Below are 26,765 nucleotides of genomic sequence, written 5' to 3' on the forward strand. Positions count from 1 at the left end.
GACCGTAACGGTCACGCGGTTCCAGACTGACGCGCTTAGAACCGCACGGCCACACCGGCCATCGTTTATTGAATAAACGTGATAACTGTACCCATTATTCAGCCACTTTTTACAAGCTATGCCATTTTGTGTGTATATGTATACCCTTGACTAGCACGTGACATAACGTCTTAATGGTGATTCATTTATTTAAAGTTGATGTTTAGCTTCGTTTGACTTACGTTACAGAAACGAGTGCCCTCATTTTGCTTAGTCCTCGAAAGCTTTCAGGCACACTAACTCTGGTTGCTTCTTATATAAATGAAATCTTTAATAGTCAAACTATCAGTCCGATGGTGCTAAGCATCATGTAACTCGTGGTTTTTAGTATTTTACTTATGATTCGAAGTTTTTTGGTCACTATATCTTCGCATTGTTTACGTTACTTTTTAACTGCCTGACAGTACTATGTATAAAGTTTAACGAAGGTACAATTATAATCTGTTTAATACTGTACACGTACTTTTATTTTTTGTAAATTTGTGGTAAGTTTCTATGGGACCAAACCGCTGAGGTCATCGGTCCCTAGGCTTACACACTAATTCAACTGCATTACTCTAAGGACACCACACACACCCATGCCAGACGGAGGACTCGAAACTCCGACGGGGTGGGAGCCGCGCGGACCGTGACAAGACACCCTAGAACGCACGGCTACCCCGTGCGGCTATTGTTATTAATCTGCTGTTAATTGTCATCCAGTCCTGGTAATCACTAAATTCTTATTCTATAACCATTTTTGTAAGACTCCGTCTTCCATAGTTTGCTTGACGATTGCTTTCTGATGTGAGCTTAATTGTATGATTTTCTGTGGGTAGCAAATTAATCTTCCAAAACTATTCAAGAAGCTGATTTAATAAAAATGTGTGCAGCTGACGAATGAGTATTTCCATTTTTAAAATACAACTAGAGACAGGAGAAAATTGTACACCTATTCAGAAGCTTCTTTAAATTACTGTATTGTATTCAAATCACAAACACAATCAATTATTGATGAGAACAGTAGTAATCGGAGAGAAGAGGCACATGAGATGTATGTATCCATTTGGAGCGTAAAGAAATGGTAAGTACTAATAAATGAGTGTGTTTCTACAGAAATAATGAAGGACCAAGGAAAAATTATGCTAGAGGAACTTGAAAAACGTTTTATAGTTTGTTAACGAAAGAAAACAAATATCTTTAAAACGCTGTAATATTATTCTGCTACACAAAATGCAGTATTCCTATCAGCCTCATCTCCATAATCTACTTAAAGATTGCTAAATTTTTCATCAAGCACAAAGAAGAAGCACTGCATCTGAGTCAGGTAAAGGAAATATTTGGCTGTAGAAATACGAATAGCACAACGAACCTTATGAAAATCGTTGACGAACTAAGGAGTGTGAAGTGTCTACGACTCATAGAATTTACGGGATGTTTTTGATCTAGATTCAACAGATTCTTTAAGTACAGCACTATATAAACGACGCATAAATTTTAAACAATTTAGAATACTGAAGAATATAATACGTCAGTGTCATGGTTTCTATCGGATTTGATTAGGACAGTGAAACCATCAGAAGTGAACTTTGAATGGGGCACGGAGTTACCATAACAGGAAAAATGGGAAAACGAGGAAGGAATACACATTAACGAATGTCTAAAAGACTTTTATTTCCTGGCAGAACTGTATTGGACAGTGTTGTACCTAGGGGACGGAGTACTTGGAAGCACACGTAATTCTTTGGTCACTGCTTCAGTTTAGAGGCTGATTTTAGCTGGCAGTTATTCTTCTTACGTGTTTGCGAATGGTACGGTTTATGATAGCGTAGTAATGAAATTGTAAATATTTTTACTCATTGGAAGACTTAATGTAAACATCATGGTTACTGTGGTTTGTAAGTTTTAGCATTAGAGAAATGAGTGTAAATTAATGTCAACTGTTGAGACGATTACTCATGGGAAGCATTCGATACATTAGCACAATTTTTAAGTGCAATGTAAAGAAGTATGACTGTTGAGCGCAGTCTATGGTACTGTAGCGCCAACTACAAGAAGCGTCATTGCTGACGCAACGCCTGAGTACTTTGGTGTATTGCAGTTACTTGTGACTAATGTTAGTCATGGCATTTTTGATATTGCAGAGTGAATAAGTGCCATCATCTATGTCATGTACACCGCAGTTTGGGTTGGCCTATATGTATCTTTTCTATACGCAAACGATGCAATGCAATTAATTCCACACAGGAGATTAGCGAGATAATAAGAAGTTTAATCTACAATAAGAAAGGGTTTGACACTTTTATGGTGTATTTTAAAAATTGTTAAGTAACGCAAGTTTTGCTCATGTGTTCGGTTTAACCAGTCGGCGGCCGTAGAGTAGCTTAGTTATGTTTTAATGTGGAGGTGTGCTCTCGCATTACGCTACACTGATCTAAGTCGAGATGTATAATAAATTTAATCTGTAAAACGAAAATATTTATTATTTTTATAATGTATTTTTGAACAATGCATTTTATTCATTTCCATCTGGTTTTCGCCAATCGTCGGTGCTTCACGATTCAATATCGGATGTGCTGTCGCGCTAGTTGCGCTATGGATTCAAATTTTAAAAGGAAAAAGAAATTAATCTCTTTGGAGCACTGTGTGTGGAACCATGTAAATCACTTGTAAATGAATCAGCGTTTCCATATGGGATGTGTTTTCGCACAAGTAGCGCTACATCCACATCTACATCATACTCCGCAAGCCACCTAATAGTGTGCGGTGGAGGGAACTTTCGGTACTACTATCAGATCCCTCCATTCTGTTCAACTCGCGAATAGTGCGTGGGAAGAATGATCGTCGGTAAACCTCTGTATTGCCTCTAATTTCTCGAATTTTCTCCTCGTGGTCAATGCGCGAGATGTATGTGGGGGGAAGTAATATGTTGTCCAACTCCTCCAGAAAAGCGCTGTCCCGAAATTTCAATAGTAAATCTCTCCGTGATACACCATGGCTCACTTTTAACGTCTGCCAGTGGAGTTTGTTTAACATCTCCGTAAGGCTCTCTCGCGAGCTAAGCGATCCCGTGACGAAACGCGCCGCTCTTCGTTGGATCTTCTCTATCTCCTCAATCAGTCCTACCTGATAGGAATACCAGATAGATGAACTAAGTCCAAGACTCGGGCGAACAAGCGTCTTATAAGCCACTCCTGTCTTGTATAAGTAACATTTCCTTTTCTTCCTATGAATCTGAGTCTTGTGTCTATTTTCCCCACTATCTGTTTTATGTGGTCAATCCACTTAAGGACGCTCTGGATAGTTACGCCTAGAAATTTTACAGCAGACACTGTCTCCAGCTGTTTGTAATCAGTAGTGGAACTGTGTAGTAGTGGATTTCTTTCCCTATGTATGCACAATAGGTTATATTTATTTACGTTCAGGGTCAACTGCCAGAGCCTGCACCATTCATCAACTCACTGCACGTCGTTCTGCAAATTCTTATTATCTTCTGCGTTGCTACTTTGGTACAGACAACTGCATCATCTGCGAATAGCCTTAAAGAGCATCCGACGCTTTCTAATAGATCGTTTATACACACATGAAAAAAAGTTTTGCATCACTCCGGCTCCAAGGACTCCTGACGATAGACGTCGACTGTGCATATTGTATCACAGAGATAGTCGCTTCAACTGTCAGAGATGTCATTAAACCCACCCAAAGACGTAAACAACCATGCATGGCCACCGCCTGTTACACGGAGGGGGTTTGACAGCCGATCCTTTCCAGTCATCCCAACAGGAAGGAGGTACACGGCTCGTGTTATGTCTAGTTCAACCACGCCTAGACGGTCAATACTGCGGTTCGACCGCGTCCACATTGTTACTTTTTGCCAGGATGGGCTCTCAACAATGGAAGTGTATAGACGTCTCGGAGTGAACCAAAGCGATGTTGTTCCGACATGGAGGAGATAGAGAGAGAGAGAGAGGAACTGTCGATGATGTGCCTCGTTCAGGCCGCCCAAGGGCTACTACTGCAGTAGATCACAGCTACCTATGGTTTATGGCTCCGAGGAATCCTGACAGCGACGCCATCATGTTGAATAATGTTTCTCGTGCAGCCACAGGACGTCGTGTTACGACTCTTTCTGTTCGCGATAGGCTGCAAGATGCCCAAATTCACTCCCGATGTCCATGGCGAAGTACATCTTCACAACCACGACAGCATGCAGCGCGGTACATATGGGTCCAACAACATGCCAAATGGACCGCTCAGGATAAGCATCACGTTCTCTTCACCGATGAGTGTCGCATATGCCTTCAACCAGACAATCGTCGGAGACGTGTTTGGAGGCAACCCGGTCAGGCTGAACGCCTTAGACACACTGTCCAGCGAGTGAAGCAAGGGGGAGGTTCCCTGATGTTTTGGGGTGGCATTATGTGGGGCCGACGTACGCCGCTGGTGGTCATGGAAGGCGCGGCAACGGCTGTACGATACGTGAATGCCATTCTCGGACCGATAGTGAAACCATATCGGCAGCATATTGGCGAGGCATTCGTCTTCGTGGACGACGGTTCGCACCCCCATCGTGCACGTCTTGTGAATGACTTCCTTCAGGATAACGACAGGGCTCGACTAATGTCGTCAGCATGTTTTCCAGACATGAACCCTATCGAACATGTTTGCGATAGATTGAAAAGGGGTGTTTATGGACGATGTGACCACCAATCAATCTGAGGGATCTACTCCGAATGGCCTTTAAGGAGTGGGATGATCTGGACCAACAGCGCCTTTATGAACTTGTGGATAGTATGCCACGACGAATACAGGCATGCATTAACGCAAGAGAACGTGCTACTGGACATCAGAGGTACCGGTGTGTGCAGCAATCTGGACCACCCCCTCTGAAGGTCTCGCTGTTTGGCGGTACGACATGCAATGTGTGGTTTTCATGAGCAATAAAATAGAAGGAAATTATGTTTATTATGATCTCTATTCCAATTTTCTGTACAGGTTCCGGAACTCACGGAACCAAAGGTAATGCATAAATTTTTATGATGAGTGTATGTTAATAAAACGATTATCGCCTTCCGTGGCAGCCGAGCGGTTCTAGGCGCTACAGTCTGGAACCGCGCGACTGCTACGGTCGCAGCTTCGAATCCTGCCTCGGGCATGGATGTGTGTGATGTCCTTAGGTTAGTTAGGTTAAAGTAGTTCTAGGGGACTGATGACCTCAGAAGTTAAGTCCCATAGTGCTCAGAGCCATGTTTTGAAAACAATTATCGCACTAGACTAATTTTTGACGCTCTCTATTGTGGACACAAAAATCACTTAGCTTGTAAGAGGAAACGAACCGACTCTTTCTGTCGATACTTGGCGTTGTACGTAGGGTAAAACGGCCGGGATTCCTTTGGGCTGACTCCAGATATACGTTGCAAAAACAAAATTGCAAATATCTGCAGAAACACCAGAGAAAAGGCGCCTGACGAATATTAGGTGAGATACCTTGTACATGAAATTCCCGACGTATTAAAATTGTGTTTCGAACCGAGACTTGAACTCAAGACCTTTGCCATTCGTGTGGACGTGCTCTAGGGTATGGGCTAATCAATCAAGTTTCATGATCCTTCCACACAGCTACACTTCCAGTAGTACCTCGATTCCTACATTTGGTAGTTCAGTCAACCGATCACTTGCCTGCGGAAGGCAAAGGTCCCAAGTTCGAGTTTCTGTCCGGCACACCTTTTCAATCAGCCAGGAAGTTTCATACTAGCGTACACTCCGCTGCAGAGTGAAATTTCTATTCTGCACCCTATACACAGGGTGTTTCACTAAATGTGTTTGCCTCTGAGAGTTACGAAGTAATAGGCGATGAAAATATTTATTGCCGTGGGTCATCATAAGAAACGTTACACTGTCTGCGGAGCTATGAACATAGTTTATTGCGTTATTATTCAAAGAGTTACAGGAAAAAGATACAATTTTTAAATGGAACAATAGTTGCTTCTATCATTCACTGGAATCAGTAACACCAGCTGTGTATACATCAATTTAAGTTACACTCCTATCACTTTTAGTTTGGGAGCTACAACCCTTCAAAGTTTCAGGGGCACATACCACACGCTGTACATAATACATGGCTGTGTGGTGGGTAATGGTTGTTCTGGCGATGGGAAGTTGATTTAAATGAGATGTTCAGATGTGTGTCCATTTCCTGAATGCACAATGCAATGCACCTTTTAAAGGATCTGCGGACGAGATGTAACGTCGCCGGTGTCACGGAACAACGGAGCAACATGCGTCCTCGATGGGCCGTTTTAGATTATCTGAGGATGTGGGATCAGTGACACAAACGCGATCCCTTAGACAGAAATCTAATGGTGTTAAATCGGGCGACCCTGGGGCCATGAATCAGGACCATGGGGCCCCAGCCACCTTCCTGCAAACCTGTTGTTTAGTTCTTCCACAACAGCACGTGCAGAATTGGCTGGGTGACCATCGTGCTGCATCCACATATGGACTCTCGTGTGTAGACGCACATGTTCAAGGAGACCACCCAAACTGTCGACCATAAACGCGTGATATAACTCACCTGTCAGTGTACCTGGGAAATAGTGTGCACCGATGATTTCATCCCCAAGGATTCCACACCATACAGGGTGATTCAAAAAGAAAACCACAACTTTAGGAATTTAAAACTCTGCAACGACAAAAGGCAGAGCTAAGCACTAACTGTCGGCGAATTAAAGGAGCTATAAAGTTTCATTTAGTTGTACATTTGTTCGCTTGAGGCGCTGTTGACTAGGCGTCAGCGTCAGTTGATGCTAAGATGGCGACCGCTCAACAGAGAGCTTTTTGTGTTATTGAGTACGGCAGAAGTGAATCGACGACAGTTGTTCTGCGTGCATTTCGAACGAAGTATGGTGTTAAACCTCCTGATAGGTGGTTTATTAAACGTTGGTATAAGCAGTTTACATAGAATGGGTGTTTGTGCAAAGGGAAAAGTTCTGGACGGCCGAGAACGAGTGATGAAAATGTAGCACGCATCCAGCAAGCATTTGTTCGCAGCCCAGGAAAATCGACTCGCAGAGCTAGCAGAGAGCTGTAAATTCCACAATCAACTGTATGGAGAGTGCTACGAAAAAGATTAGTTATGAAACCTTATCGTCTGAAATTGGTTCAAGCACTGTCTGCAGCTGATAAGATTAAAAGAATCGATTTCTGTGATTTTATCCTTGCTCAAATGGAAACAGATGAATCTTTCGTTTCAAAGATTGTGTTTAGTGATGAAGCAACTTTCCACACTAACGGGAAAGTCAACCGTCACAATGTCTGTATATGGGGCACTGAGAATCCGCGGGAAACAACTCAGTATGAACGTGACTCGCCTAAGGTGAACGTTTTCTGTACCATTTCAGCCAATAAAGTTTTTGGTCCCTTTTTCTTCGAAGGTGCTACTGTAACTGGACTACAGTATCTGGAGATGTTAGAGAATTGGCTGTTCCCTCAGCTCGAACAAGAAGCACAACAATTCATATTTCAGCAGGATGGAGCGCCACCACATTGGCACTTATCTGTCCGTAACTACCTGAACGTCAACTACACGAGGCGATGGATCGGCCGCCAGGCAACCCGTGACAGAGCACTTCATCACTGGCGATTTTTTCTTATGGGGGTATGTTAAGGATATGGTGTTTCGGCCACCTCTCCCAGCCACCATTGATGATTTGAAACGAGAAATAACAGCAGCTATCCATACTGTTACGCCTGATATGCTACAGAGAGTGTGGAACGAGTTGGAGTATCGGGTTGATATTGCTCGAGTGTCTGGAGGGGGCCTTATTGAATATCTCTGAACTCGTTTTTGAGTGAAAAAAAACCTTTTTAAATACTCTTTGTAATGATGTATAACAGAAGGTTACATTATGTTTCTTTCATTAAATACACATTTTTAAAGTTGTGGTATTCTTTTTGAATCACCCTGTACATTACCAGACTACCTACGTTGACGGCCGACAGGTCGTACCAACCGAGGATTGTCTGCGGCCAAGTAGCGCACGTTATGGCGATTTACTGCACCATAATGTGTGTACGTGGACTCATCAGAGAACATAACACCTTGTAATGACTCCAGCGTGAAATTACGCATGGCCCATTCACAGAATGTAACCCTCTCACGGAAATCGTTCCCATGCAGATCGTGGTTCAGTGAGAGGCGGTACGGGTGAAACCTGTGGCCGCGTACTATACGCCACACAGATGTGAGACTGACACCAGCGACTGCACCAACGGCTCGTTAAGCTGACATAAGGATTGTAGTATACTGCAGCTAAAACAAACACCACCGTCTCCTCACTTCCTGCAGTTCTTCGTCTGCAGCGCATTACCAAACTGCCTGTTTCCCGAAGTCGTTGTTCGGCACGTAAGAACGTAATGGCTGCCGGAGCTGTTCGCATAGGATATCTCACGGCGTACTCCATGGCTGCTTCAGCGTCATCGTGTAGGCACTCGAAGAGCATCAGCAACATGTCAGTGTACTCTTTGTTCGTGTATGCCATCTTCATCCGATGTCACTAACTGTGTTATATTGAGCCCCGTTTGTTTGTGTGGCTCTCGAACTGTTGGGTCTACGGCCGTGTGCGGTGACAGTCGGACGTGTAACAGCGCATCGAGGAAGCTTCTCCCTCCGTGACACCGGCGACGTTACAACTCGACTGCGCCATATTTAGAAGGTGCATTGCGTTATGCGCAGCGTGTGTGGTATCTGCCATTGAAACTTTGAAGGATTGTAGCTCCCAGATTAAAAGTGATAGGAATGTAATTTAAATTGATGTCTACACAGCTGGTGTTACTGATTCAAGTGCATGATAGCAAAAAACTATTGTTCAATTTTAAAAATGTATCGTTTTACTCTAACTGTTTGGATAATAACACAGTAAACTATGTTCATAGCTCCGCAGACAGTGTAACGTTTGTTATGGTGACCTACCGCTATAAATACATCTGTCGCCTATTACTTCGTAATTTACAGAGGCAAACAAATTTAGTGAAATACTTTGTATGTTTAATGGTAGCAAAACATTGTCTATTTCTTTTACTTATAATACAGAGCTAGCTACCTTCCGCATAGTGCTCAACAGATCTCTAAAATTTAAATATTTACAGAATATAAATAATGGTTTTTGCACAGCTAGAATTTGCTGAATATCAGTGCTATCTGTATAACAATATTGTATAAGAAGTGAGAAACTTATATGCAACATGGCACACGCACACCAAAGTAGATTCAAAGAAAGTTGGAAGATGTGCGAAAAGTGAGTTAATGAATGCTCTTTATCGTGAAGGTCATTAGTGATGATGAAGTAGCGGTCGTATTTTACAGTAACCTTTGTGACAGAACATACTGCAAAGCCAGCAGGGGTTCGTGTCATTATTTTACTCACACAGTAACGCAGAGGCTGGCTTGCACTGCATTTCTGCCATGCAGGAGGGCCGTGGTGGACCCATACGATGAGACTGGGACCACGTCGAACTGTCAAATACGGCACGCTCTCAAGATGTGATGTCATGTCCCCTTGGCAGCGATCACAACGAACTGTACAGCACCGTACATTTTTGCACATGTATATCGCCAGGCAGTATAATTACAAAGCGTGATACGAGCATACCATCATGAAGAGGAGATCGAATTCGGGATATATGTAGATATACTGTGAAAGTGATGTGTGTGATTAGATACAGAGCCAAGTAGATTTCTGCAGGGATTTTCAGTTCATATTTAATACCAACTATAATTATAAATCCACTGAAGAGATCGACACGTTAATTCATACCGCTCATTAATACACATCAACTGAACTACACTAAAGCAAAAAAGTGGCAACACCAAGAAAAAATTGTGCGATATAAACAAATTCGTAGGCGTGTTTTTACATCTATACAGATTTCACGTCACTGTCACAAGAGTGGCGGTAGTTGCGCCACCAAGAGGATGCAAATAAGGTTTGCTTCAAATACACGCAGTAACGGCCGTGAGTGTTAGTTATCTTTGACAATGGTCGTGGTGAGCTGATGTTAGTTAAGAACGTCATTAAGGCAACAAAGAAGCGACGTTAGTACCTCAATGGGTTGGAACGAGGTCATGTAATAGGGCTACGCGAAGCTGGTTTTGCCTTCTGTGATATTGCAGGAAGACTTGGCATGAATGTAGCCAATGTGCACGACTGCTGGCACCGGTGATCGCAAGGATGTACGGCCGCAAGAAGACCGGCCTCCGACCGCCACGTCGTACTATCGAGGAGGTATACTATCGTGTTCGACATATGGCTCTGGCACGTCGCACTACATCTACGTCAGGAATATGAGCAGCTATTGGCATCACAGTTACACAAAGAACTACTACAAATCGGCTACTTTCAGGATAACTCTGAGGATGAGGCCCTGTAGCGTGCATTCCACGGACCCGAAACCACCGCCATTTGCGACCTCAGTAGTGTCAAGCACGAGCTTATTAGATGGCACGTAGTAGGTCTTTTGTGTTCTCTGATGACAGCTGGTTCTGCCTTGGTGCCACTCACGGCCATGCGTTTGTTAAAATGAGGCCAGTTTGTAAGCGTATTGTAATATCGCTGACTTGGTTGCGGAGTATCTTTGCGGGCAGCGCATTTTCAGAGTCGATCACCAGACACGGAACTGTTATGCTGTGCTGTCGGTAGCTCTACACGTAAAAGGCATTATTATGCAAGTACAAGTGTTACTACAAGTGCTATTACAGTGAAGTGATGAAATATGGAAGTGAATTCAGAGAAAAGCGCGTAATGAAGTAATTAAATATGAGCAGTGCCGCGATGACGCATTTTGTGTATCCGCTCGTTGTGTGTCCTACCGTACAATATCAATCATCCGTTCCGTGTTCGGCCTCCCAGAACGAACTCATGTCAATCAGCAATATAGCTCATCACAAAAGAGAGGATTCAGGTGCCAGTTTCTTGTAGCGAGCGTGAGAACGTGTGTTCGATCATCGTGTTTCCGCATAGTCATCACTCAGCCGCGCCGCGACGGTTACGCGCACGCTCGTACAAGTGAGAACTGAGATATGAAAGTTTAATTTTTATGAACAGTGTTATATTATTACTAGTGACAAGGAGGACTGGTGCCAGATAATTGTGTATGCGTGACGAGCGTAAGAACTTCCGTTCGATCATTCGGCCCCCGCATCTTCAACAACCACCCGCGTCGTGCCGGTTACTCGTACACTCGTCCAAGTGAGATTGTGGACAGATAAGCAACAATATGTTAACTGGCATAAGCATTTATGACTTAGAGTGTAAACAGTGCAACCTGCTCCTTATCGTCTCAGAATATAGTTGTTCGTACCAGATGAATGACCGTGTTGTGTTTGATGTTGAGTGGCTCCCCTAAACCCGCTTGCACATTTAGATTCATAATTTCTGGCAAGCCAGCAGCAGTGTGGAGCAGAACAGTACGACCGCCGTGGGAGTATCAGATACGTGGTGTGGACAGGGTGCAAGGTCGGAGTGAAAAACAGTTTAAGTGTCCCCCACCATCAGTACCCCCGGGCGTGTTACAAGTTGAGGGCCTGCAGCCAATCTGCCTGCATGCTAGACGCAATGGACCAACACCTGGAGTTTTCATCTGCGATGCGATTTCCTATGGCACCAGGACCATTCTCGTGGTTATCCGATCCACCCTGACCCCAAATTTGTACGTCAGTCTGGTCATCTGACCTGTTATGCTACCAGTCATGAAAAGTACTTCAGATGATGTTTTCCAGCTGGATAGCACTTGCCCGCATACAGGAGTTGTAACCCAACATGCTCTACAGAGTATCGACAGGTTAGTTTGGTCTACTGGGTCACAAGATCGGTCTCCAATCGAGCCCATATGGGACGCCACTGGACAACAACTTCAGCGTATTAACAGTCCCTGTGCTGATCGACCAATTGCAATAGGCATAAACTCTGTCCCACAAACTGACATCTGGCACCAGTACAACACAGTGCATGCAAGTCAGCATGCTTGCATTCAACATTCCGGCGGTTACATCGGTTGTTATTGTACCAGCGTTTAGAGTCGAACTGTAACTCACTGTGTTTAGTGTGGACTCAGCTCATTCCAGTCTGGGTCAACACCTATAATCATTCCAGCGTGTGACTATCGAATTTTTGTCTGTTGGTGTTAAGCGAAAAATTTTGATCTGTAAAGACGTGTTGCCAGTTATTTTAGTTATGTAGTGAGTTTACTATCTATTAGATTGGGGACTATACGCATTCCTTGTCAGCTTCTTCATTTGCTTTGTTTGGCGAGAAATACGACTTTATGACTGACTGCTGTTTTGTCACCATGTTAGCATGTTGTTGTTGTTGTGGTCTTCAGTCCTGAGACTGGTTTGATGCAGCTCTCCATGCTACTCTATCCTGTGCAAGCTTCTTCATCTTCCAAAACCTGCTGCAACCTACATCCTTCTGAATCTGTTTAGTGTATTCATCTCTTGGTCTCCCTCTACGATTTTTATCCTCCACGCTGCCCTCTAATACTAAATTGGTGATCCCTTGATGCCTCAGAACATGTCCTACCAACCGATCCCTTCTTCTGGTCAAGTTGTGCCACAAGCTCCTCTTCTCTCCAATTCTATTCAATACCTCCTCATTAGTTATGTGATCTACCCATCTAATCTTCAGCATTCTTCTGTAGCACCACATTTCGAAAGCTTCTATTCTCTTCTTGTCCAAACTATTTATCGTCCATGTTTCACTTCCATACATGGCCACACTCCATACAAATACTTTCAGAAACGACTTCCTGACACTTAAATCAATACTCGATGTAAACAAATTTCTCTTCTTAAGAAACGCTTTCCTTGCCATTGCCAGTCTACATTTTATATCCTCTCTACTTCGACCATCATCAGTTATTTTGCTCCCCAAATAGCAAAACTTCTTTGCTACTTTAAGTGTCTCATTTCCTAATCTAATTCCCTCAAAATCACCCGACCTAATTCGACTACATTCCATTATCCTCGTTTTGCTTTTGTTGATGTTCATCTTATACCCTCCTTTCAAGACACTGTCCATTCAGTTCAACTGCTCTTCCAAGTCATGTTAGCATAGAAAATCAAAATCTCTTCGCCTTATAACATTTTAAATCTCCACTGTTATGACTGGTATGGTTACTCTACGCATTTGCAGATAGTGCATGTCGTGGTCTAAAAGGTATTTTATGGCGAATCGCATGCAGCCTGCACATACGTTTCTAGTAGTGTGATAGCGGTGTCCGAGATGCTGCTCACTCAGCGTCATCTAATTAAGTCGCCCCTTGTCCCATTCGGAGGCAACGACTCCTGGAATTGCCAAACATATCTGCAACATTAAATGTATTTGCAACTACGAATATGGACAGCCATCAGGTGCAGAATGGAATGACGACATTGAAAATTTGTTTGTTTGTTTTGTTTTCGGGCGCGAAAACAACTGGCGTCATAGAGGTGGACCAGGATTTGAACCCGAATTTCCTGCCTACCGCGAGCGGTCATCTTACCATTTGGCTACCCGTGCACGACTCACGGCCAGACACAAACTTCCATAGGTCGTCAACCTTGCCTCTACCGTCCATACTCGTGCATCAGTTATGCATATTCTCTTACAGGGGAGATATTTTACTTGTTTTGTTTGCGTGGTGTCGGCTGATGAATACAGTAATACAAAGCTCGTGTTATTCGAAATTACAATGCAAAGTTTCTTTGGACATGCTTGCATTCAGAATAATAAGGATCCTGAAACTTTGTATACATCAGTGAAGTAGTCACTGATTCAACGACATTCTCATAAAGTCATATGGACATCACATGCTGTTATTGCCCTCATTACGGTGAATCATGAGAAATAAATTCCAAACGAACGCAAAGTGTCCACAGTTAAACAATTGCAAATAACAGATTACAAAATGCAGAGTTTGTTGTGAGTTGTTTTATTCCTGCCCATTGATCCACGTAACGATATCTGGTGTCACAGCTGCAGTAAACGGGACATCCCTGATACCGTGTTGTTTCGAGAATTTTAGAAGAAGGTCGACAATTTCTTTTTCCTACTATCCTTGTGTAAGCTTTTTCTAAATGATATGATGGTGGAAGTATTTGATTTACGGTGATGTTAATGTGTCATAATTTGTAGAATAAGCACCTGCTCCATATAGTCAATGTTTCAATTGAAGTTCAATTTTGACCTAAGAAGATTCTTTTCGCCTCTTCGAATAATCCAAGTCTGCACAGAATTCGACGCTTGACTCGATAGATGATGTAAATTGGAAAGAATGAAGTCAGTTATTAACTATTACGAGTTGCAGAATATTTAATAACAATGATTCATCTGAAGCAATTGCTAATGCTCTTTCTAAACTCTAATTATGAGAAAATTCAAATGTTACAAGTAATTTACTTAAATAAAGTGTATCGAAACAGGTACTTGGGGCTAGTAATTTTTAGTAACTATGTACGAATACAGTCTTAGTTGGTTGTTTTGCACGCTGTGGTAGGTTACCATACTGAATTAAACAAAATTAGTGCTCTGGATTATAGACAGTTGCTCCCTTTGTGTTCGAAGCTGAACATCTTAAACACTTTCATCATCGAATCTGAACAATGATTCTACCTGTCCATTTCACGTACGAGAGAGATTACACGCAATTATGTAAACATATTTGGTAGTAATCAATTAGGTTTCCAGGGCTCTCTTGTATCCAGCCGTATGTGATCGTTTAAGTCCGACGATATATCGGCGAATAACCGTTCCGCCATCATCAGGTGGTTCTGATGGAATGGTCTGTCTGCTCATTGTCGGTGTTATTTATGTCCACCAGTCGGACTCTGATTCCCTGCGCCGACGGTCCGATTGCGGACGCCGGCCTATGTCCGCGCCGACCCCGGCGTCGCGCGGGCTGTTGGAAGATGCAGAATCCCCTGGAGTGTTCGCGGCGGTCGTCGTGGAAGGATCTTGTATCCTCTTGAGGTGAAACTCCTTGATGCAACTAAGTAATGGTTTCCACGTCTTACACAGTTGTAAACCTGTGTCTCGGTTTATGAGATTTTCCGTTACGCGAATTTCAATGGCCTCCTTGAAGAAGCTGCCCCAGTAGAAGCTGGTAAGGGCCAGAGTATTGGTCACTTCGTATTTCGCGTTGTGTCCAGTTTCAAAGAAGCACTGTTCTGCTAACCGGGCTACATACGCGGGCAACATACGCGGAAGTGGTTTCTCCACCAAAAAGCCACAGAAACGTCGAGAAATCGACGCAAGCCCAGTCACAATAGACACACACGCAAGAGCACCGGGAAAAACACAACAATGACCAGGTCCACCAAGACAGGGGAATTTCTACGGAACCTCACACTCAGTCCACCCCCTCGGATCAGTTGTTAGGCGTTATGGTCCAGACCATGAACCTCGTCATGGAAATGATGAAGCTATTCTGGGAGGCCCAGAGGCAGAACACTCAGATCCTCGCTGCCCTTCAGACAGTAGTCCAGCAGTCACTACCCTCTGCGACATTCTCACTAGTTACAAAACCCCATCACGGTTAGACGACCAAATATCCAAGGCCTGAGAAAGTGTGTCTTTAACGCAGACGGTGGTCGAGTCAGAGAACTGATGAAGGAGTTCTTCATCGACTTATGCATGAGGGGGGAAACGCACCTAAAACCGGGAATAAAAGCGACAGTTCCCAGCCACATTAGCTACCGTAAAGGCAGGCCAACCTAAGGTGGAGGAGTGGCCATACACATAAAAAGAGGGATCCCCCACCACCAGGTATACTTACCAGCTACCAATAAATCAAAGCAGTGGCGCTTGGAAGTAATCACTGCCACTGGACCCTAACGATTGTTGTAACCTACCAAACCCCACAAGACGAGATAGACGAGGGAGACATAGCTGCTCTAGGAAAAATTCAAGGAAAAGTCCTAATAGGAAGCGACTTCAATGCCAAACACCCCGATTGGAACTCTAACCTCCAGAACAGGCCCAAATTGCAACAACTACCTCGCGACCATCACTTCGTAACATGGGGTCCGGTCGAGCCCACATATTTTCCAAAAAATGGAGGTAGGCCACACGTGTTAGACATAGCCCTCACTATCAGGATCACAGGGTTTGTGGCCGCAAGCACTATCAACAGAATGTCCTCCGACCACCACAACCCAGTGATTCTAGAGGTCGATGTGGGAGAAAGGGTAGCACTCCGACATTACCAGACGCCTTACGAATGTACAGACCAGGAGCGATATTTAGAAACTGTCGCCTCTGATATCGCTCGCGTTCCGCCACCTACTGCCGAAACAGTAGAACAAGAGCTACAAGACCTGACAAGTGCCATCTTGCTGGCAGTGGAAGATGCCACTCCGCCACAAAGGGACGGCTCGTCCCCTCAAGTACAGCTCCCGGAACAACAATAGCCAAAATCCAACAGAGTGGCAAAAGAGTTGAAGATCACCAGAAATCAAGCCACCAGGAGGCTGCTCAATCGCCTACAGCTAGAGCTGAAGGTTGCGCTCAATGCGTACAGAAACCAGCAATGGCAAAACCGCCTCACAGCTCTCACAGTAGACGATCACACACTTTGGCAGGCAACCAAGCAATCAACCAAAAGACGCGCACGGCGAGCGGGGTCTGGCCTACAGCCTCGCTGAAAAGGCTAACGCCCTCGCCGACTCCTTGGAGAAGCAGTTTCAAGCGCCAGAACCCCAAGATGATGAACATGAAAACGTAGTCCCTCGTCAACTGGCTGTCTTCCTCAGTGCTGAGGACGAAGTCCCACTCCCCCCCCCCCCCCCTCCCCGAATACGTGGAAAAAGTAATTAGATCCCTCCTCAAGACACGACAGGGTCACCAACCAGATAGTTAAAAACCTTCCGCCTTCGGCTATCAAACACCTCGCGAGCGTGTTCAACGAGAGTACTCGTACCAGCTTGTTCCCAGCTTACTGGAAACACGTGCAAGTGGTTGCGATACTCAAACCAGGGAAAGACTCTTTAATCCCGCAGCACTACAGGCCGATTAGAGTCTTGCCAACTCAGCAAGATCTATGATTGCCTCCTCCTAATACCCATACGAGATCACGTCACCAACGAGCGATTTTTGCAGAATTCCCAACTCGGATTCCCACAGAAGCACTCCGTCCCATAATAGATATATAAGACTGGTGGTAGCAGCCACAGTGGGCTTCAGACACAGAGCTACTGCGGGATACTGTTACTTGATGTAGCCAAAGCCTTCGACTCAGTATGGCACAAAGTTATACACCCATGGGTTCCCTGGAAGCATAGTCAGGTTAATCCAAAGCTATCTCACGAACTGAAATTTCTCTGTCAATCTAGAAACAGCCACCTCAATCAAAAGGCGTGTTCGCGCTGGAGTGCCACAGGGATCGGTCCTGGGGCCCGTCGTGTACAGTCTGTACACTGCGGACACCCCCACAGCTCCCCTGGTGCACACTGCACTGTATGCTGACGACACAGCCTATTACACTCACAATGGGAATAAGTACCTGGTCATTCGTAGGCCACAAAGGCTTTCAGGTGACATGGAAACCTGGGCCCATCGCTGGCGTATCACCATCAACCCTGAAAAAGACAGTTTATGCTGATCACCCATAGGCTCGGGAGAAGTGGACCCCCTCAATGTCTCCCCCTCCCCCTTCACCTACACCTACATGGATCCCGACTCCCTTGGCGCAGATCCGTCAAGTATCTTGGCGTAACCTTGGACTCGAGACTCGAGTCAAAACAAATGGCATGCTTGGAACAAGGGTACCATAAGGCTGTTTAGCCAACAGTCCTGTAGTCTCAGCAATACTCCATGTCTTCCAAGCCAAAATGTTAGCATCTGGAAATGCTTCAAGGCCACCATAATCTGCTTGATTGCCCCATACAACAGCAAGTGTCAACCAGGAACTATCTGCAAACACTGCTTGTACATCACAGGTAAAGTTGTGTTAACGTGCTACAGCAATGCCTCTGCGACGAGGTTACCTTCGTCGCTGGCGGCGCAGTGTACCTGTGTATCGCAGTTTGAAGGCGATTGACATTGACTTGGCTGGGCAGTTCAATAAACAGCAATTGATTGGAGGTCCAACTGTTTTTCGTGGACTCCATCTGAACTTTACCTGTGATGTACAAGCAGTGTTTGGAGGTAGTACCTGGTTCACACTTGCTGTTGTGTGGGGCAATCAAGCAGATTATGGTGGCCTTGAAGCATTTCCAGATGCTAACATTTTGGCTTGGAAGACATGGAGTATTGCTGAGACTACAGGACTGTTGGCTAAACAGCCTTATGGTACTCTTGTTCCAAGCATGCCATTTGTTTTGACTACGAGAAGGAAGAAGAAGTTAAATGCTGATGAGTACCTCTTTATATGGGCGAAAGTCCATAGGAAGGTCTGTGCCAAAATGCCCATCCTATACCCAATCCTCCACACAACCAGCTCCCTCTCCTGCTCGATAAGGGTGAATGTATACCAGTGACTCATACGTCCAACAATGGAATATGCAGCACCAGGACAAGCTCCAAAGGCTGCAGAACCGCGCCCTCAGAAGGGCTCAGCATCTACTCCATGGGCTTCCAACAGATGGCTTGCACGCCACTGCTGAAATCCCCCTCCTCAAAGAGAGATTTCAAAATCTGTCAAGTGCTTTCTATGAGAGCTCTTCCAGATCTGGAAATAACCTCATCCACTCCCCAGGTCAGTATGACATGTTCCGCGATAAGCACAAACGCTCTATGACGAACTTCGATTACTAAGTCCAAGAGAAAAATCCCAAAATGTCCAAGTTGTAATACCAGTGCTTAATCCTTAAAACACTCAACATCTCGCCTACCTCATGCAAGTACAAGACACAACCAGAGCACTATAACAATACACAGACAGCCAAAACTATCCGAGATAATAAGACACACACAAGCATATAATTTGGAGTAAAAGCCATCTGGCTATTGACTCCTCCATACACTTCCCCAAGAATGGGAAAGTAAAAGGTGAGAGAGAGAGAGCCGACAGACCATGCCATTAGAACCACCTGATGATGGCGGAACGGTTACTCGCCGAAATATCGTGGGACTTCAACGGTGGCACACACCTGGACTCTCGAGAGCCCTGGAAACAACACATGTGGCGGGAAAGTCTCCGATCACATAATAATCAATGATGTTTGTGTCCATATCGTAATTCTTCTGTTTAGTAAAACACATACACATCAGACACGTAGAACAGTTACTTGCGATTGGAGAAATTAGTCTACTAGCCCTCCTGTCGGAGCCTCTTCGATATACAAGGCTATATTAAAGGGAAGTACATATCCTGACCAAACTTACGATGCTTCGCCTACATCACAGATTTTTCCTACAGGGTTCGTTTCGTCCCCGAGTAGGATCTGCGCACTACTCGTGCCATAAGGCAAATTTGAAATCGCAACAGCGCGGAACGTCTTGTGAACAAACTTTGTATTTACTGTCTGAAGCCCGAACTCGCAGAAATATCAGCGGAACTGGTCTGGCAGTTCAGGTTTTGTTAATCGCCAGGTTTAAACAATTTTATTACCATTAGTTTCCTCTCTAAGTCTGTGTTTTTACTGAAGTTGACGGACGCTTCTTCCTCAGTTATGAAAGTTTGTATTTCCAATGCAGTACAAGCGACTATTGAAGCTTCCACTTACCAGATTCAGACCGTATACAACAGAAATATATGCTTAGGAACTTCTTTTTATCAATTAAAACCACACTAGAAGAACAGCTTCAACTTTTGGTGATGTGCTCAACAGCAAAACTCAGTTATAACGGGACTGTATGCGCAAAAGATGAAATGTAATCTTCCAAACGTTCGCAGCCCCAAATCTGATGACCAAATCCATAGGTTAGCGTAGCATTTGCCCTATTAAATATCGCGAAACATGAAAATGAAGAAGAATCTCCTGAGGAAGGAATGGATTGAAATTAACACCATCGATGACGCCTTTTGCGCGGAAGTACGAGCTATTATGGAGGAAAGATGGATGGAGAAATATATCATTATTTAAAAGGAACCTTTACTGATTTAGGGACCACACTGATTCTTATTCTGGATGACCATCAGTTATTTGACGGTACGCTAATAGAATGCGAGCCCATTCTGGTTAGTATGTACCGTATAACGTATGACTGAACTTTTCCGGGCTGTCGCCATAGATTCACATTACATACAATCGATCTGCAACTACCACAGTCAGTGCCAGTTTCGTGATCACAACACGTTTGGTAACGACGTTTAGCTGTTTTATAAAAGTCGACCAGAGGAAGCTATGCCCGCGAAAACCAATTACGAACATGCACAACATGTCCGTCTACTGTGTTTTCTGAGAACTGTTTGGGGCTTAGGATTTATTCTGCTTTCAAAGATCTGTGACGAATTTCTCAAAATACGAGGATTGGAACTCTACTAGTGGCAACTAATTATTTACAGCTCGTTCAAAATAGATACGTGTTTGAAAGTTTTACTAACCTTCAAAGTAGTCACCAGCATTGTGTATAACCCGTTGCCAGCGATGTGGAAGCCGTAGGCTACTCTTAGCAGTGCCAGTTGTGTTGACAGTTCGAGTGGCGCGGTGTATTGCCCGACAAATTTGTAGCGAATGCCGTGAAGTGTTTCGTTGAGTTTATAAATCGAGTTATACTCACGATAACTTAAGCCAGGGGAGTGCAGTAGGTGGTATAGCACTTAGCAGCCCCGTCAGTCCAACAAATCAGTAACAGCTTTCACTGTACGTGCTTGAGCATTGTCCTGCGAAAGTGTCATCCAGTACAAGCTGTTACTGATTTGCTTGACTGATGGGTCTGCTAAGTGCTATACCATCTACTGCACTCCCCTGACTTAAGCCCTCGTAAGTTCAACCTGAGATCTAAACTGAAGGAAACACTTCACGACATTCGCTTCAGAAGTGCTACAAATTCTTCGGGCAGTACACCGAGCCGCTCCAATTGTCATCACAACTGGCACTGCTAAGAGTATCATACAACTTCTACATCGCTGGCAACGGGTTATACACAATGCTGGTGACTACTTTGAAGGTCAGTAAAACTTTGAAACACGTGTCTATTTTGTACGAGTTGTAAATAAATAGTTGCTACTATTTAAGTTCCAACCCTCGTACATATATCATATACTTGTGCTATACAGCTACTAAAGTGCAGCACAACTGCTAATTAGTCGTTGGTTTAGAGTGAAACATGGAACTCAACATCTTATCATCCTCATTTACAATATGGAACTGTAACGGGCTGTTGGAAAGAATGAATTACACGGCAAAAAGGAATGGTATTTATTCTTGTGCAGCGTACACACTCCGTCCAGGTAATATTTTCTCCGAATTTGACTTGTTGTTCTGAATGTGCACTATTCTGAACAACAGCTAGTAGACTTATATCTTCTGTCAATGCAAATCTGTCTGAAGCGTTCTGGTATTGGACTATTCAGCAATGTGTTTGTTTGTTCAGTCTTATAGAATATTCATATGGCCACCGGTTGTCTAAACATTCCAAGTATAATTGAAGGGTTAATTAAGTTGCAATTGACTGCAGAGCAAGCTCTAGTAACCAATCTAAATTCATCTTGCTTCAGAAATTGTATCATTCAGGGTCTAATAAATTAACGTGCCATCGAAGCATGTGAAGTACGTTGGCGCCGAGCCGAGTGGCCGCGTGGTTTGAGGCGCCATGTCACGGATTGCGCGGCACCTCCCGCCGGAGGTTCGAGTCCCCCCTCGGGTATGTATGTGTGTGTGTTGTTCATAGTATAAGCTAGTTTAAGTATTGTGTAAGTGAAGGGACCGATGACCTCAACAGTTTGGTCCCTCGGGATTCACACACATTTGAACAAATACGTCGTGAGTTATTGTCGTGTGGTATTCTCAGCCAGATTGACTAGCTGCTGCGAAAAATCCCGCTCCATGGCATTTGTACGTTTCGTTTGTGTGTGCCCTGGGCGTTTTGGTGACGTCTATGACGAAGGACAGCATAGATCCTGTATTTACTCCAGTCCTTTCGTAATCAAACGCGTAAACTGAAATAATATAATAGTTCTTTCTCTTTTTTCTACGGAAGGGATATGTTAGATGAAGACGCAGTGATTTCTCAGTCGTAAAAAGGACCTAGATATTTTGCAATTGCAGTTTCAAGACATAAACTGTGTGCCTGTTGTATTTTATGGCTATACATTTTTTTTCTGTAGCGCAATCCCACGTGTGATTAAAAATGTAGTGCCAACACTCACTATTTTATGAACGTCGTTTCCTTATTCAACCATTACGGGTTTCAGGCACCTGTGTCCAACTTCACGTGGAAACTTTCTCTGTAATACAGTGTTTAACTGAGTATACGGCATTAGCAACGTGCAGTAGGTAATTTTTATGGCCTTAAATCGAGATATGAGAAAGAAGATACACCTCTCAGGTACCGTAATGTAGGTTGTCCATAGTTTCCCTACTCTGCTTAAGGTTACGGCTTTGTGTTACGACCGATTTCCTTCCCCTTCTTGTCCGTCGGAACTTCTGATTCGTCTCCTATGACCTCATCGTCTACTGGGAGTGAAATATCCTGAATATTTTGATATAATGCAGGACGGAAGTTATGGAGGATAAAGTGTCTTTAATAAAGAAAATAGTGTGTAAGGGACAAAGGATCTTGAAAACTGTCGTTAATAAAGAGATAAACTGCGTAACAGACAAGGGAGTTTGAAAACAAATTTTCTACCAAACAAAGTCTATTATCGAATCTACTTTAGTGCCTCGGTCATGATTTACAGAATTACTGAATCCGTCTTTTCTGTTTTCTAAATACATCTTTAATTTTTTGCCACAGTTTAGAGCTGCATATTTAATCCCATTTCGCAAAACTTACCGGTATCTAAGTCCAATAATGTTGATGTAAGCGACAGTAAAAATACAGTGACTGGAAAGTAGGAGGTTGATTTACAAATCGTACACCTTATTTTCTAAATAACATACTAGCTCATTCAACAAATGTAAGATACACCGGAAAATAGTGAAGAGACTGGCAAAAATAATAAGTTATGTTACCTAGCCTCATGTCTTCATCTACACTGCTATAAATACCTTCAGATATATTCTCTGATCGGTCCAGTGCTTATCCATCATGGAATGGAATATGAAATGCTGAATTATTATTGCTACGTAACAACATAACAGTTAGAATCAAGGACTATAACACAAATAAATGAACTAGATTACTCGTGTTAGTCATCACATTTTAACGTCAGCCCTTTGTTTGCTTCCACAATGTTGTGATCTTTTCTATACCCCCGCTATAAGCTACCCTTAGCACTCCGGCCAATGTGGTGTAAAATAATAATAAAGGAAAAATTAATTCCAAAGTAGTTTCTAGAGGAACTTTGTGGAGACTAATAAGCCTCAACAGAATCGACCTGGTCGCATACTCCAATGGGGAAGTATGCAGGTGGTGATCAATGGAAAAAATTGTCACTGCCTTCCTGCGATATACGACTGCTCGTGGCAGGCTTAATTCTGCCTCGATACCTGCCGACAGAAACTCTTTCCAATAAAGACAACTTCACGTGGTCAATCTTTGAGGAAATCGACGTCCTTCATTCTGCGAAGGATACAGGCACTGGATTGAGAGATGTCAGTTTCATATAAGGCAAAATTTCAGGGATAAATCGTAGAGTATGGTTCAAATGGCTCTGAGCACTATGGGACTTAACATCTGAGGTCATCAGTCCCTTAGAACTGAGAACTACTTAAACCTAACTAACCTAAGGACATCACGTACATCCATGCCCGAGGCAGGATTCGAACCTGTGAGCGTAGCGGCCGCGCGGTTCCGGACTGAAGCGCCTAGAATCGCTCGGCTACAACGGCCGGCAATCGTAGAGTAAACGAAACAACCAGGGTTACTTTAGCCCTGGCGGATGACTGAGGCACTATATAAATGTTTATATCTTCATTCACTGTCCTAAAAACCGGTTAGTAAACACGACAGAAAAAATATGTACTGGTTCCCTGTTTCTCATTATTGTCTGAGGTGCAGACAAGTTTACTATATTAATATTTTAATATTATGCTACTTGTAACTGTCAACTCAAAATGGTTCCATTCAGGAGGATATTCGTTAAGGGATGTGGGACACCGATGACGAAGATTAAGGGTGAAGAGAGGAAACGATGGTTTTGAGATGAAGAATGCTCCGTGGACAACTAAATTTGGATCATTTAAGAATGTGAAGTAGCTATGGAATCGTAGTAACATATGCGAATTTTACATGAGAATCAGTTACGTGAAACGACGACCAAAAGCGAAGTATATTGACCACGCAATGGATGGAACAGAGTGTCGTTGATATACGGAATTCAAGGAAAAAACAGGGAAGATTTCTTCTATAAAATAATCCTCTCAATGAATTTTTACAGAAAAAGAGATCTCAAATACATACGACTCTCGAAATTGCAAGTCTCTAAACGTTATTACCATTACGAAAGTGTAGCTTGGCATATTTAAATTTGGATACAGCGGTCGCCGATAGCATAAACGTGTGGTGTTGATAGTACAGCTAAGAATGCGAACCATTGATTCTTATGATTTACATAATGTTTCATTCAATTACGTTCACTGCACAGGTTTTTGAAGAGAATCTCCGGTTTCGATTATAATTGCCATCTTCAGAATCTGCAATAGGGGTAAAAGATAAAGTAAAGAACATTACTATCTACAACAATAAGAGATTAAAAACAAAGGACACGAAATGTAACATAAGCGCGATGTATTTCTCATTCTGCCGTACAGCAACAGGTCACAACCATTTAACAATATTATGTGACGAAATTGTTTCGCTTGCCTCCACTAGATACACAGGGTGATTCAGAATCCCTTTTACACAGTTACATGTGTTCTAGAGGGGCCTCATCAATTTTTGCCAATAAACCAATGTCCGCAAACGCGCCATTTGGGAGATAAACAACTTCGAAAGAACGTCAAAACATACGCTGCAAGTGCACCAACCAGCTCGTGTGTGCGTGAACTACCACATATGCTTGATCTGCCGATCATCAGTTTCGCTGCACAGAAGAGTACCTGCGAACAATGTTCACATACACACGGTCCAAAAGTCCTGGAGTGTACTGAATGACCTCCGCTGCAGCCATTACACGTGAAAGGCGACTGCCCAGGAGTCTCGTGAACGATACTCTCAATGTAGCCCCACAGGAAAAAGCCCAGAGGTGTTACATCCGGCGACCCTGGTGGCCAACGAATCGGTCCACCGCCGCATAAGGGTCATACCCATTCCAAATTTGACTGTTACGACGAATGAGCAGACCATCGTTTGTGATACGCTCTTCATCTGGGAAAAGAATGATACGAGGAGAGTCTGGAACGCTGTCAGAACGCCACAGGAACTATGCAAAGTATTCAGTCAGTGGCACGAAAGCGGCTGAGCCCCGTGTCTGCAACCTCTTGAGGTAGTTTCTATTCATAGAGAACACGCATGATGCTGTTCTCGAATACGTCCGCGGAACCTGTAATGTTGCGGGTGCTCGTCGAGGGGTTCCTCGGCCACGTAAACAGCGCAGCCCACCCGGTCACGACCACAATCGGCGCAATTAGCCTAGAAGGTGCCGATTTCCCGAAGTCGTTGATCCACTCATGCAAAAATGACATGTGATGGACAGGCACGACTCGGAAATACACTCCTGGAAATGGAAAAAAGAACACATTGACACCGGTGTGTCAGACCCACCATACTGGCTCCGGACACTGCGAGAGGGCTGTACAAGCAATGATCACACGCACGGCACAGCGGACACACCAGGAACCGCGGTGTTGGCCGTCGAATGGCGCTAGCTGCGCAGCATTTGTGCACCGCCGCCGTCAGTGTCAGCCAGTTTGTCGTGGCATACGGAGCTCCATCGCAGTCTTTAACACTGGTAGCATGCCGCGACAGCGTGGACGTGAACCGTATGTGCAGCTGACGGACTTTGAGCGAGGGCGTATAGTGGGCATGCGGGAGGCCAGGTGGACGTACCGCCGAATTGCTCAACACGTGGGGCGTGAGGTCTCCACAGTACATCGATGTTGTCGCCAGTGGTCGGCGGAAGGTGCACGTGCCCGTCGACCTGGGACCGGACCGCAGCGACGCACGGATGCACGCCAAGACCGTAGGATCCTACGCAGTGCCGTGGGGGACCGCACCGCCACTTCCCAGCAAATTAGGGACACTGTTGCTCCTGGGGTATCGGCGAGGACCATTCGCAACCGTCTCCATGAAGCTGGGCTACGGTCCCGCACACCGTTAGGCCGTCTTCCGCTCACGCCCCAACATCGTGCAGCCCGCCTCCAGTGGTGTCGCGACAAGCGTGAATGGAGGGACGAATGGAGACGTGTCGTCTTCAGCGATGAGAGTCGCTTCTGCCTTGGTGCCAATGATGGTCGTATGCGTGTTTGGCGCCGTGCAGGTGAGCGCCACAATCAGGACTGCATACGACCGAGGCACACAGGGCCAACACCCGGCATCATGGTGTGGGGAGGGATCTCCTACACTGGCCGTACACCACTGGTGATCGTCGAGGGGACACTGAATAGTGCACGGTACATCCAAACCGTCATCGAACCCATCGTTCTACCATTCCTAGACCGGCAAGGGAACTTGCTGTTCCAACAGGACAATGCACGTCCGCATGTATCCCGTGCCACCCAACGTGCT

Source organism: Schistocerca serialis, chromosome 9, assembly GCF_023864345.2.
Source record: "Schistocerca serialis cubense isolate TAMUIC-IGC-003099 chromosome 9, iqSchSeri2.2, whole genome shotgun sequence".
NCBI classification, from domain to species: Eukaryota; Metazoa; Arthropoda; class Insecta; order Orthoptera; family Acrididae; genus Schistocerca; species Schistocerca serialis.